We start from the raw sequence: 12,262 nt of genomic DNA, 5'->3' as shown, positions 1-12,262 counted from the left end.
TTTAATCAATAGGTTAGAAGATTGTGCATTGTAAAAGTTCTAACTAATGACGTACCAATTTACAGAGAGCATAAAGAGCAAACACTATGCCACACTTGATACATACAATGAATTAGACAAATACAGCTCTGTTCAGACTCTGTAGTACTGAGAGCACTGGTACAGATCGAAGTGTGTGTGTGTGTGTGTGAGAGAGAGAGAGATAGAGAGAGAGAGAGGGAGAGAGAGAGAGAGAGTGGTTATGGATGATGACCCTTAATAATGGCTAATTTCATTCCATGACAGGAGAGGCTGCAAAATGGACCTTTTGTGTAAGTGGTTGTTAATGTGAATATTACCACTTTGTCCATAATCATGCTGATGAGCCATATTCATTCATAATGGTTGACATATGCTTTTGAGGAAAGGACTGAGCATATTGTTTTTGTTCCTTTCTTGGACATTACATTTTTCTAAGTAATGAAAAGTAACTCTCAAATTTGCATTTTAGTCAGTAATTAAGGTGATAGATAGATTTCCAACAATTAATGAAATAAATAGCCTCTTAAAGGGTTAGTTCACCCAAACAAAAGTGTATGATGTGTATGACTTTCTTTCTTCTGCAGAACACAAACAAAGATTTTTAGAAGAATATTTCAGCTCTGTAGGTCCATACAATGCAAGTGAATGGTGATCAGGCTTTTGAAGCTCCAAAAACACATAAAATCTACATATAAGTAATCCATCTGACTCCGGTGGTTTAATCAATGTCTTCTGAAGCGATCCAGATGGTTTTGGGTGAGAACAGACCAAAATGTAACTCCTTTTTCACTGAACATCTTGCCAGCAGTCTCCTTGGCAATCATGATTTCAAGCTTGATTACAAGCTTGTAATCAAGCTTAAAATTATGATTGTGCAGAGACTGCAATGGCAAGATGTACAGTAAAAAAAAGTACATATATTTTGGTCTGTTCTCACCCAAAACCAACTGGATCACTTCAGGGGACATTGATTACTTTTATGCTGACTTTTTCTCCTTTTTGGAGCTTCAAAGGCCTGGTCACCATTCACTTGCATTGTGTGAACAAACAGAGCTGAGATATTCTTCTAAAAATCTTCATTTGTGTTCAGCAGAAGAAATAAATTCATACACATCTAGGATGGCATGAGGGCAAGTAAATGATGAGAGAATTTCCATTTTTGGGTGAACTATCCCTTTAACACAGAAGGCATCACTCATATCCCACATCTTGCCTCATTCCTTAGATTGTCTTTTGTCAAATGTTGTACAGTAAAATAAGGGACTAATTAGCCATCATTCTGCATGGTGCCCTTGGATTCCACACCCCAATGAGTGGCCTTCCTTATAATGTCATGAGAAAGCGTCTTATGAAAGTAAAAACCTATAAAAGGATACATCCTTGAAATAGATGCGCTTAATACACAGATCCCACTTGCTCCCACTGGTTGTTACCTGTTCTGAGATTTACAACATGAAACCAACTATTAACTACTACCCTGCTGCTTTTGACAGTATTATTCTGCCATCTGTATTTATTCATCAAGTTTTATAGAAAAAGCACCCAAAACTGATCCATCACTGATCATCCATATATGTTGTACCAGTTAAAGGAATAAAATTGGGACTGGATTGTAAATGGTAGACTCTGTGTCACACTTGGCTCCGGTCTGACTCCACAATAGGTCACATAACTCATTCTGAAGCAGGAAAAACAGAAGATCAGTTACCAGTTTGGAATGATCTCTTGCCCTGTAATCCCATCCTTTTGTTAAACATAATGCCCCAAGGGGACCTGAGGGGATAAGAATGGTGTATGTTGTTTTTATCACTGAGGGAGGCCTTTCTATTTAATGACATGGCATTCCTCATCTCTGTAGTGCAACGTATAAATACTTTTCACTGAATCCCAGGAACACAAGAGATGCTCTATCTAATAGGCCTATATTACCCTCTGTTTAAATCTTACTTCACTTTCTATTACTGTCTTTCTCAATCTTCTTCCACTTTATATTCTTCTATCAGGCTTAAAAGGATATGGGAATATTATCGTGATAGAGAGCAGTAATACATGGGTGCTTCCTCTCATCACACATTCAGGCTACTCGGTTTATCTAACACTTACATGAAGCCTGAGAGCTGTGGAGAATGTGTGAGAGTCTGCATTATGCTGCTTAGTGCTTAAGGAGTGCTGTGCATTTAAGTGAAGTTTCTGAACTGCTGCTTACTCTCTGGCCTCATGGTTGTAAAAACATTCATAGGGAGCAGCAGGAAAGAGAAGGAGACAGAACATGTTCCCTGGAAGTTAATGGCATAACAGTTTTGGCACGTCAGATGCACCTGATTAGAAAAGCCCCATTGGTGTCATTTACTGGGGCGACATGTCCCCGACACTTTTGAGGTGGTGTGGACAGTTATCCCATCAATGTGTGCTGCCCAGACTGCTTTTGCAGTTGCACGCTGTCTCCGTAATTATATCTGCGTCACCCGCTGAATGTGTTTAAAGCACTCTACAATATGGAATAGCGTTTCTGTGGACCCACCCTCTACTCTGGGCCCCCCTCAAGCTTGGGTCCAGGACAAATGGTCCAGTTGTACCCCTTATCAGTGGCCCTGCGTTGGGCAAAGCGCTAAGGTTCTTCTCCGGCACCATCTGCATCCTATTATATAGTCCATTCCCTGTCAAGCACCAGCGATATAAACAGAGACATCACATTCATAAGAACTTAATAGAGTAAATGGACTGTATGCAATGAATTAGAACAATAGAAATATGGACTTATGTTCGTTTGTGCATTAACTGCATCCTTGTTGAATGTCAGGCATTTCTATGACAGTGTCATGCTCCTTTTATATGCATGGAATCTCCAAACTGCAAATGTAGGAACTAAATTTGGACTTTGCACTGAAAACAGATGTGCTTTTGAAACGTCTTAGCGCAATGACCTATTTCTCAGGAAAATTGCAAATTGCACTTTGCAGCACATCATTAACACACAATACACCAACAGTTTGCGCACATACACCCACAGATAGCGCAAACACCCACGGCATGCCCACTTGTGCTTTGCGCTGGAATGAAAATTGTGCATAGCGTTAGTGATCTCACAAAAATTGGATAAGACATAGCACGTCTGGATAAGACGCAAGACGTATAAATAAACCCTTTTAGTAAAATGCATATTGGTTTTCTCACACCATCTCCTTTCTCTCTTTCACTTCCTCCCAGCCAGTCTGCTGTCATCCATGCTTATGAACTAGATCAGTCAGGCTGTCGACTCACATTTTCTGCACAGGCAAACACTATTACGTAATGGGTTCTTTTTAGGGAATAAGGAAAAATGTCTCAGGGCGTTGTCTTGTCTCCTGAAAACCTGCCTGGAAACATAGCTTAGTATGTGCTTACTCTCAACCACTCATTGCATGCAGTGCAAAGTTGCAGCATCCTGACAAGCATGTACTAGAAAGAAAATAGAACTCATCAGAAGAATCAGTCTGGAAGCAAATGGAAAGAGACATAAAGAGTAATATTCAATAGGTTTGATATTATTGATTGATGTTTAAAATTACATTGTGAATACATTTACAACAACAAAAAATGTGTGTGACAGAGAAAACTTCCAAAGGCTTATATGAGTCACTTTACAACTTTGGTATGGTTAATTTCATATACTGAGTCATTGAACTTCAGGTTTGCATTACAGACAGTTTCCTGTTGGCAGGAAAGGGTAGGGTATCTGGGTAGTATACACATAACTTGTCCATGAGCACTTTTTTTTTTTTTTTAACATTAAGATTTTAGGTTAAAATGTATAAGAATGTATAAGGGAAAGTGTATATTTTAGGTGCTGAACACTTTAAAAAAAAAACGTACAGTAGAATATTTAAAAAAAATGTTTTTTTAGATGTAAAAAGTATAATTTTACCATATAATTAACAGTAAAAATGTATATTATGTTTAACAAGAGAATACATGTACTTTTTACAGTAAACCACTTTTAAAACTATGGCAGAAAACAATAATTCGGCATTCCTAGAAGTCCCTGCATGACCAGTCACATTTAATTATATTTTATAGGAATATTTATGTTTCTTCTTATATTTAATATCAGTTATGTACTTTGGGGTGTTCCATGTTATATTTTATGTAGTTTAGTTAATGTTTATTGCATTATTTAAGTGTCACATATCTTACTCTGATGGTGTTTTGTGTTTGTGTGAGTGACACTGTGCACTCTCTACATGTGAATTAATTATTTCTCCTGGAAGGGCCTTGATGAACTTTAAGTCATCATGTGGCTTTTTGTAGTTACTACGGTAATTAACAATACATTTTAAAGTAAAAAATCAGATTTTTATAGTTCCAGAAGGTTAGCATATTTAGTTTATATCATTTAATAATATAGACGGTAGTGAACAGTAAAATATACGGGCATCAAAATGGCATCCCGTAAAGCCTGAAACATGGTCACCGTATGTTTTAGAAATATGGACTTATGATCGTTTGTGCATTAACTGCATCCTTGTTGAATGTCAGGCATTTCTATGACAGTGACATGCTCCTTTTATATGCATGGAATCTCCAAACTGCAAATGCAGGAATACATGCATAATAATTATAAATGAATGAGCAATTATGCTGTTTAAAATAGTTTATATGTATATCATCATGTCACAGCCTACAGCATATATCACGTCAAAAAACATTTCTGTTTAAGGTATTCAGCTGTAAGTTTCCGAATTGGGTTAACAGAATGATGCATGCTGTTTATTATATGTTTCTTTGAGGATTAAATTAGATACATTATTTACATTGTACCTTTTGCAACAAAACACTTTGCTAAGCACATAGAACCAGTAATATTGAAAACTATTGTACTGAGTAAGAAATTATTTATTTTGTTGTCAATCATATTTTATCTACCCCCAAAGCCAACATATGCCCTTCGATATATATTTTTTGGGGGGCAGTGATTAAATCAGGTCACAAAACAATCTGTAATGCATCCACAGAGCTCTGTGAATGCTCTTGTCTAATATCAACATAATCAGAGGCTGATGCCAGCAGCATAATAAAGGATGGCGGAGAGGAAATTTCAGCTGCAGTCTTGCAGTGGGCAAGAAGGGGAAGGGTATGATAATCGTCCCTAGAAATGTGATTTCAGCTCCAGCATAGAGCCCTCTGATTCCATCAAAGCCTGTTGCTATGCAGCACTGTTTCAGCTGTGTTAGATCATAGATTCACAGTGAAAAGTTGTGCCCAGGCATGCTTGAGACTGTATCCTATATGAAATCCAAGCCTTTCTCTTGCTGTTCATGCTGCCACAAAACTACTGTTTTCTATGATGCCCAAACAAACAGGATGCAACAGTTCCCTGTTGAAAAGACCAGCATGTCTGTTCACCAGTGTTGTGTTTTGGTGGGAGAAAGGTGCCTCTGGTTGTTCCTAGCAGGGTATTCAGCCTTACAAGCTCCATGGTTAAGATTAGGGTGGGTGTGGGGTTAGGGCATCTGCTGCCTCCCAGGAACAAACTGAGGCCCTTTTGTACAATAGGCATTTTGGATGCTGGTTCTCAACATGGGATGCTGGTGTGCTAGTCATTTCAGCAGACTTAAATAGGTTAAAGATAGACAAAATTTAGTTTTTTTAGCCAATTAGAAAACTGACTAATCAAAAACACTCTCTAAGGAAGAAAGAAAGCCACATGGGTTTGGAACAACATGATGGTGAGTAAATGGTAACATAATCTAATTCTTTTCTGGATGAACATTCCCTTTAATTTGTATTTACCCTGGAATATTCCTTTAATGTGTATATTTATGGTGTTTATTGTGGAGTGGGCTGTCGAAAAAAACCTGTGCCTTAGTGATGGGGCTGATCCCTTATACTGTGATCAGGCTAAGCTTGTATATGCACACATTAAGGAATTTAGGTGGTGACATACCTCACAGTTCACCACTGGCTCCATCCCAATTCGTTCCATCTTTCACACTCACAACTTCTATCTCTATCTAGGCCTGTGTCTGCCCAGACTGAAAATTAAAGTCCATGGTCAGACTTACAACATGATTGAAGATTTTCTGATGTTATTGAAGAGAACTGCAAAGCCCTATTACTTTTCTGGGGGCTTTCCAAGTGCAGGAGTCAGATGGATCGGCACTAGGTGTCACATCATTTCTGCTGCTTCAAGGTGCTTTGATGTATAATGTTTGGGCAGAAGTTACTGCCCTCATTTCTGGCTCTGTCAATATGCTGCTGGCTGTCTAGCTTTCATTTGTTACTCTGCAAAGACTTTTAAAGGTGAAGTGTGTAATTTATGCCCCACTAGCATCACCAAATGGAATTGCAAAAAAAAAAAAAAAAAAAAAAAAAAAGACTGTTTTTAAAACAGGTTTCATTAACACTCCCCCATCTCCCATTGGTCGAAAATCAGATTATCACGTCCCAAACTCATGCCATGGGTTGAGACAATGAGCCCCTCTACATGCATACCAATACGCTGATTACTCTCTAAAATCAGCTTATTTAAAAAAACTGACAAGGCAAGAAATCCGCGTATACATGACATTTGAAATAATCACGTTATTCTCTAATTTTGATGTCAAACCGTGAAGAGGCATGTGCTCAACATGTGCATACATTGGATAAGCCGGTGAGAACACCGGGTAAGGTGTTTATATGGCACGCGAAATCGCCGTAATGGGCAAAAATCTACCCGTGTCAATCGGGTTATTCATAAGCTGTTTATGGCATTTACGCAGATAAAGGAACACAGTTTATTGTGTTTACATGACCGCATGCATTGTCAGCTTATTAAGCATAAGCAGTGTAAGAACGTGCATGTAAACGTGCCCAGTGTTACTATGTCATGCTGGTCAGGATGCTCAAACAAACAGAGCAATGTTTTGAATGTGCCACAGTTGTAATTAGCCTATGAATGTCTTACTTGTAGTTGTCTCTGCACATTAAACTTAAATAGGAGAACGTATTTTAAAATTGAAAACATTAAACACAAAAGTGGCATGTCAAAAAATTTTGAACGTAGTTATGAAAATCCTGCTCTAATTCTTTGAACTAAAGCTTGAATTAGCTGGAAATCTCAAATCATCAGGAAGCTTCTTAAACAATAATTCCACAATCTGGATTAGAGTTAAAACCATCATTTCTTCTCACTATTTTGGTGGTATAGAAGTATCTGAAGAGTAATGCTTTTGTTGCCTACACTGTGTTATTGTCACAAACTGTTCTGTTTTCCCCTGTCTTCTAGACTCTTATTTTGAATTTACCTTCTGTACTACACTTCCCAAGAAGCCCAGTCATCATCCTCACCTGTCCCCCATCATTGTGTTCAGCTGTTTTGCGTTTGCCTTCATTTGTGCTCCTATTTATACCTTCATGTTTAACTGTTCCGGGTCTAGTCTTGTCCATAGTAGCAGTGAAGCTAACTTGCCCCTTTGATTTTTCCAAGCCTTGTGCTAATTGTGTTTTTATATTCTTCATTTAAATACTGAATTTGGGCTCAACCAGCATCTCTCTCCTGTTTCATTGTGTGACAGTTATATAAGTACAATCTGTGATCACAAGTGTAATGTATAACACTTGCAGACAAATGCTTTATTACATCCTGCATCCAGTAATTTGTGCTTGAAGCCAAAGGCAAGGCTTATTCTCTGCTGTGGTTTCCATAAAATGCATACAGATACACACGCACACGCACACATATTCCTCTGGTTTGTTCTTGGGCGTACAAGCACGAATTTGAAGTTATTCCATTCAGTGCAATAAGGGCTTCTCTCTACAGATCCTAATAGCACATGGAGCTCTGGCTTGGCAGGTTACCAGCAGGCCTCTCAGTCAGAGAGAGAGACAGAGACCTATGGAGTGTGTAGACCACTCACCCTCAAAGTGTGCCTCTGCTCTCAGAATGATAAAATATTAATTGATTGTGCTCAAACACGTGGCACACGTTTCGTTCATTTTAAACATGGCATAGAAGTGGGAGGTTTTTTTTGGGAGATAATCATATTGGCCATAAGTTATATGTTTAGGTTTGGTAGTCTTCAAACAAACATATACAGAAAACAATTTTTTTTGTCTAACTTGGTATTATCTTTTTAAGATAAACATAAACAGTATTTAAACTTTCCAAAGCCATCGGGTCTTATTACTCTCATTGAGACAAATTACTTTCTAGTGGTCATTGCAGTAGTTCTGTCAATACTAACTCTTCTAATCCATTTGTATCGCAAACTTACTATAATTTCAGCAGATACTATCTGAGATAGTCTCATTTTGTATCTATGGTGTACCATTACAGTAATGCATTTAAAGTGCTGTGCAACTAATATTTGTTGAGAAAAGTCTTTCATTTTGCATGTGTCAAATCTAGCACTGGTAATGCATCAATAAACACTGTAGCTTATGCAGCTCAGACTTGTATAATGTATGGCTTCATTTACTAGACTTCAGGAATGAGTAAATAATGAGGGTGAACTGACTGAAATATACAGCATACTTTAATGACACATTCTCAAGGACTGCAAATGTTCATGTATAGTACTGTACTGTACAGTGCAGTACAGTATGGTATACACTGAAAAATGTTAACCTAAAAATATGCTTCATGTATTATCTAAATTAACTGGTTTTTTCAAGTCAGAATTATTATTTAACATCACTGAATCATCCTCAATGCATTAGTATATACCAACAAATAAACCAATTTTAAGGGTTATATCAGATAGAAATAGCTTGGTAAAAATGGCAGGTTACCATTTTTACAGTGAAGTTTGGTGTGGTATGGTATGGTATGGTAGTATAGTATAGTATTATAATTTGGTATGGTACAGTACAGTGCAGTATAGTATAGTTTGAAATGGTATGGTATGGTATGGTATAGTACGGTATAGTATAGTAGTTTGAAATGGTATGGTACAGTATAGTATACAGTGCAGTGCTGTAAGCTGTTATAGTATTTTAAGCTATACTATAGGGTGATATGAACTGAATTCACTGTCCTATACCATGTTTTGTGAGCATGTGTTTAACAGGACTATTTTCTCACTCATCTCAAAGGGAAATGATAAGAAAGGACAGAAAAAGAAGAATCTTCCGCTTTGATAAGGGATGGACAAATTTAAAAACATAAGGGGTTTTATTTGTACCTCAACAGTGACTAAAATAGCATATGGAGTGTCTCTCTGACTGAAGATGAGGAAATTAGGCTTTTCTTGGCAGAACTGTCTAAATGTAGATAAAAGGGGAAAAGTAAAGAACAGCGATTGTCATTATCCAGTGATTGTCTTAAATATTGCAGCAGTATTCAGTTTTAGCTTTTGTTTCACAGCAGTGTCATATTATTTTACATGACAGGAATATCTGCAGTATAAAATCTAGAATAAACCAGCTATATGACATGATTCATTTGGTTTAGATAGCTCTCTCTCTGTAGTCATGTTCCTCATTTTGAGATATATGTCTGGTCAGAAGGATGCCTGGTCTCTGAGATGTGCTATTGCATTTCCTCAACTGATTTGATGTGAACTTACACTACCGTTCAAAAGTTTAGGGTCACTTACTCATTCATTTTTTTTTTTTTTTTTTTTTTCACATTTTAGAATAATAGTAAAGTCATCAAAACTATGGAATAATAGAAATGGAAATATGAGAATTATGTTGTGACTAAAAAAAATCCAAAATAAATCGAAACTATGTTATATTTTAGCATCTTCAGAGTGGCCACAAAGTGGCATCACCCTGGGATTCTTTTTAAACAGTATTGAAGGAGTTCCCGTCTATGTTGGGTACTTATTGGCTGCTTTTCTTAATTATTTGGTCCAAGTCATCCATTTCATAAACTTTTTTTTATTTTTTATAAAATTTTAGTTTTGTAATTAAATAAATTAATATGTTGGCACAATTATATTTTTGTCTACAAAACTAATTTCAAACATTTAAGCTTACGCCTTCTGGTCAAAAGGTTTTTAAGATCATGAGAAACATTTCAGGCAAGTGACCACAAACTTTTGAACTTTTGATGCTAGAGGCATAAGGTGAAACACAATGGTGAAATGTTGACAGCTTGGCACTTTAAATGCAACTCTCACTATATGAACACTTAACATTGGTTATACAGTAAAAAAAAAAAAAAACAGGAGACTTAACAGTAATTACGCTTAACCTTGAGTGAGTGAGTGTGTGAGTGAGTGAGAATAGTAGAAGGACAGTGCCTACAGCGAAGAAACTAGTGAGACATGCAGCCTCAGTCTGGTCATGAGATTTTATCACTCTAAATATACCTCCTCTCAAAAGCCCAAAGAGCTTTTCTGTGCTGTGTGTGCTATGTGTGTGTGTGTGTGTGGGGGGGGGGGTAGGGAAAATATCATTAGCTCAGTATAAAAACAATAGAAGTCAATGGAAAGTCCCCAATAGCATACAAAAACAAACTGTGTGTGTGTGTGTGTGTATACTTTGCTATAGTTTGTGGACACATGTGCACCCCCAAAAGTGAGCTAAATCAATAAATTTTTATAAATTATATAATGATTTTTAAAATTCTAATAATGCAAAAAGTGTTCTATTAGGGTAAGGGTTAGATTTAGGGTGTGGGTTAGAGTAAGTTTAAAGTAATTATAGTTAGCTTTTATAAAAACAATAGAAGTCACCCTTGGCTCTTCTACACAGTTTTCCATTATTTCTCTTTCACTCTCCTTTACTTTATTGTCCTTAACCTTTGCCCTTATATCTGTATTTTTTAATTTTACAACATATTGATTTGGAAGAGTCTGTAGACAGACAGACAGACAGACAGACAGATAGATGGATCATGATCACTTCTTAACACAGTTAGAACATACTTCCTCTTCTGTTTATGTCACATGGTGATTTCATGCAGTCTAAGAAATCTCTCTATGACACCACCTCCCAAATCACACACACTTTTACACATAAACACAATAATACATGAGTTATCAAGCAAAGGGTATGATTGTGTGTGTGATAATGAATTGAAGACTGCATAATTCATGTGTGGGTAGGTCTCACAGTATTCTGAAAATTCTTACAATTCTAGTGACTAAAAGTCACGAAACTTACATTAACACTGATGATAAGACTGATTGATCCTTAGTTCTAACACTCACCCGGTGATGCAGTTAATCTATTATGAGTACAGGCTAACCAGTTTTTCTCAGGCTAATGCATGTTGACACTTGCATTTGCTGCAGAAATATTAAAGGGATAGTTCACCCAAAAATGAAAATTCTATTATCATTTACACCCCTTCATGTTGATCCAAACCCTTCCTGCCATGAAACAGAAAAAGAGATGTTAGGTAAAATGTTAGCCTCAGTCACAATTCACTTTCATTGTATGGAAAAAAGATGCATTTAAAGTGAATGTTGACTGAAGCTACCATTCTACCTAACATCTCATTTTTTTGTTCCATGGAAGAAAGTAATTCGGGTTTGAAACAACATGAGGTTGAGTTATGAGTGTATGACAGACTAAGTGTGTTGCTGGTCTGTGGAATATTACTATATTTAATTTTTGTGAAGTACGTGCATGATGAAATGTTATCTTTCATCTCATCTTACATGAAAGAGAGAGAGAGAGAGAGAGAGAGAGAGAGAGACAGGAAAAACAGACAAAAAAATAAGATAAAGATGAGGAAAAGACTATAACAACACCATAAAAGGTAAAAAAAAAAAAAAAAAGGTCTCAACTCACATTCTCAGTATATTAATAGCTTAAATCTTGTTTTTTCGGAACATTTATTCATAAAACTCTAAACTTCTTGTGTAGGAAATACTACTGCAGTGTGTGGGAGACAAAGATCTCCATGGAAACATCATTATGTCACAGAAATAGCAGAAACTACAATACATAGTACAAATCTAATTTTGCAGTAGTACACAGTATTTAATTGTGTAGATTTCTTGAGACATGCATTGATTCTCATACTGAAGTGCAGGTTAATATTTGGCTGGACAGTGAATATCTCTCTTTGAAGTGTGAAAGTGCTGTAAAGAGTAAATGGGTCAATAGGCTGGCAATGATTAAAATCCTTTGTTAACAAAGTAAGGGAAAGCTCAGCAGTAACCAAACACTTGGCACTTTAGCCTGAGAAATAAAACACCTCTCTCACCACAGAACAATCAGACACTACTCATCTTTCAATGCCTGTGTTAAAACAATCTAAACAAGCATTAGGATTAATCAGAACATGCGAGGACAAAACTAAGACACTGTAAAAGTGACAACA

Source organism: Myxocyprinus asiaticus, chromosome 19 (genome assembly GCF_019703515.2).
Source record: "Myxocyprinus asiaticus isolate MX2 ecotype Aquarium Trade chromosome 19, UBuf_Myxa_2, whole genome shotgun sequence".
NCBI classification, from domain to species: Eukaryota; Metazoa; Chordata; class Actinopteri; order Cypriniformes; family Catostomidae; genus Myxocyprinus; species Myxocyprinus asiaticus.
Note: the sequence above shows the minus strand (reverse complement) of the source record.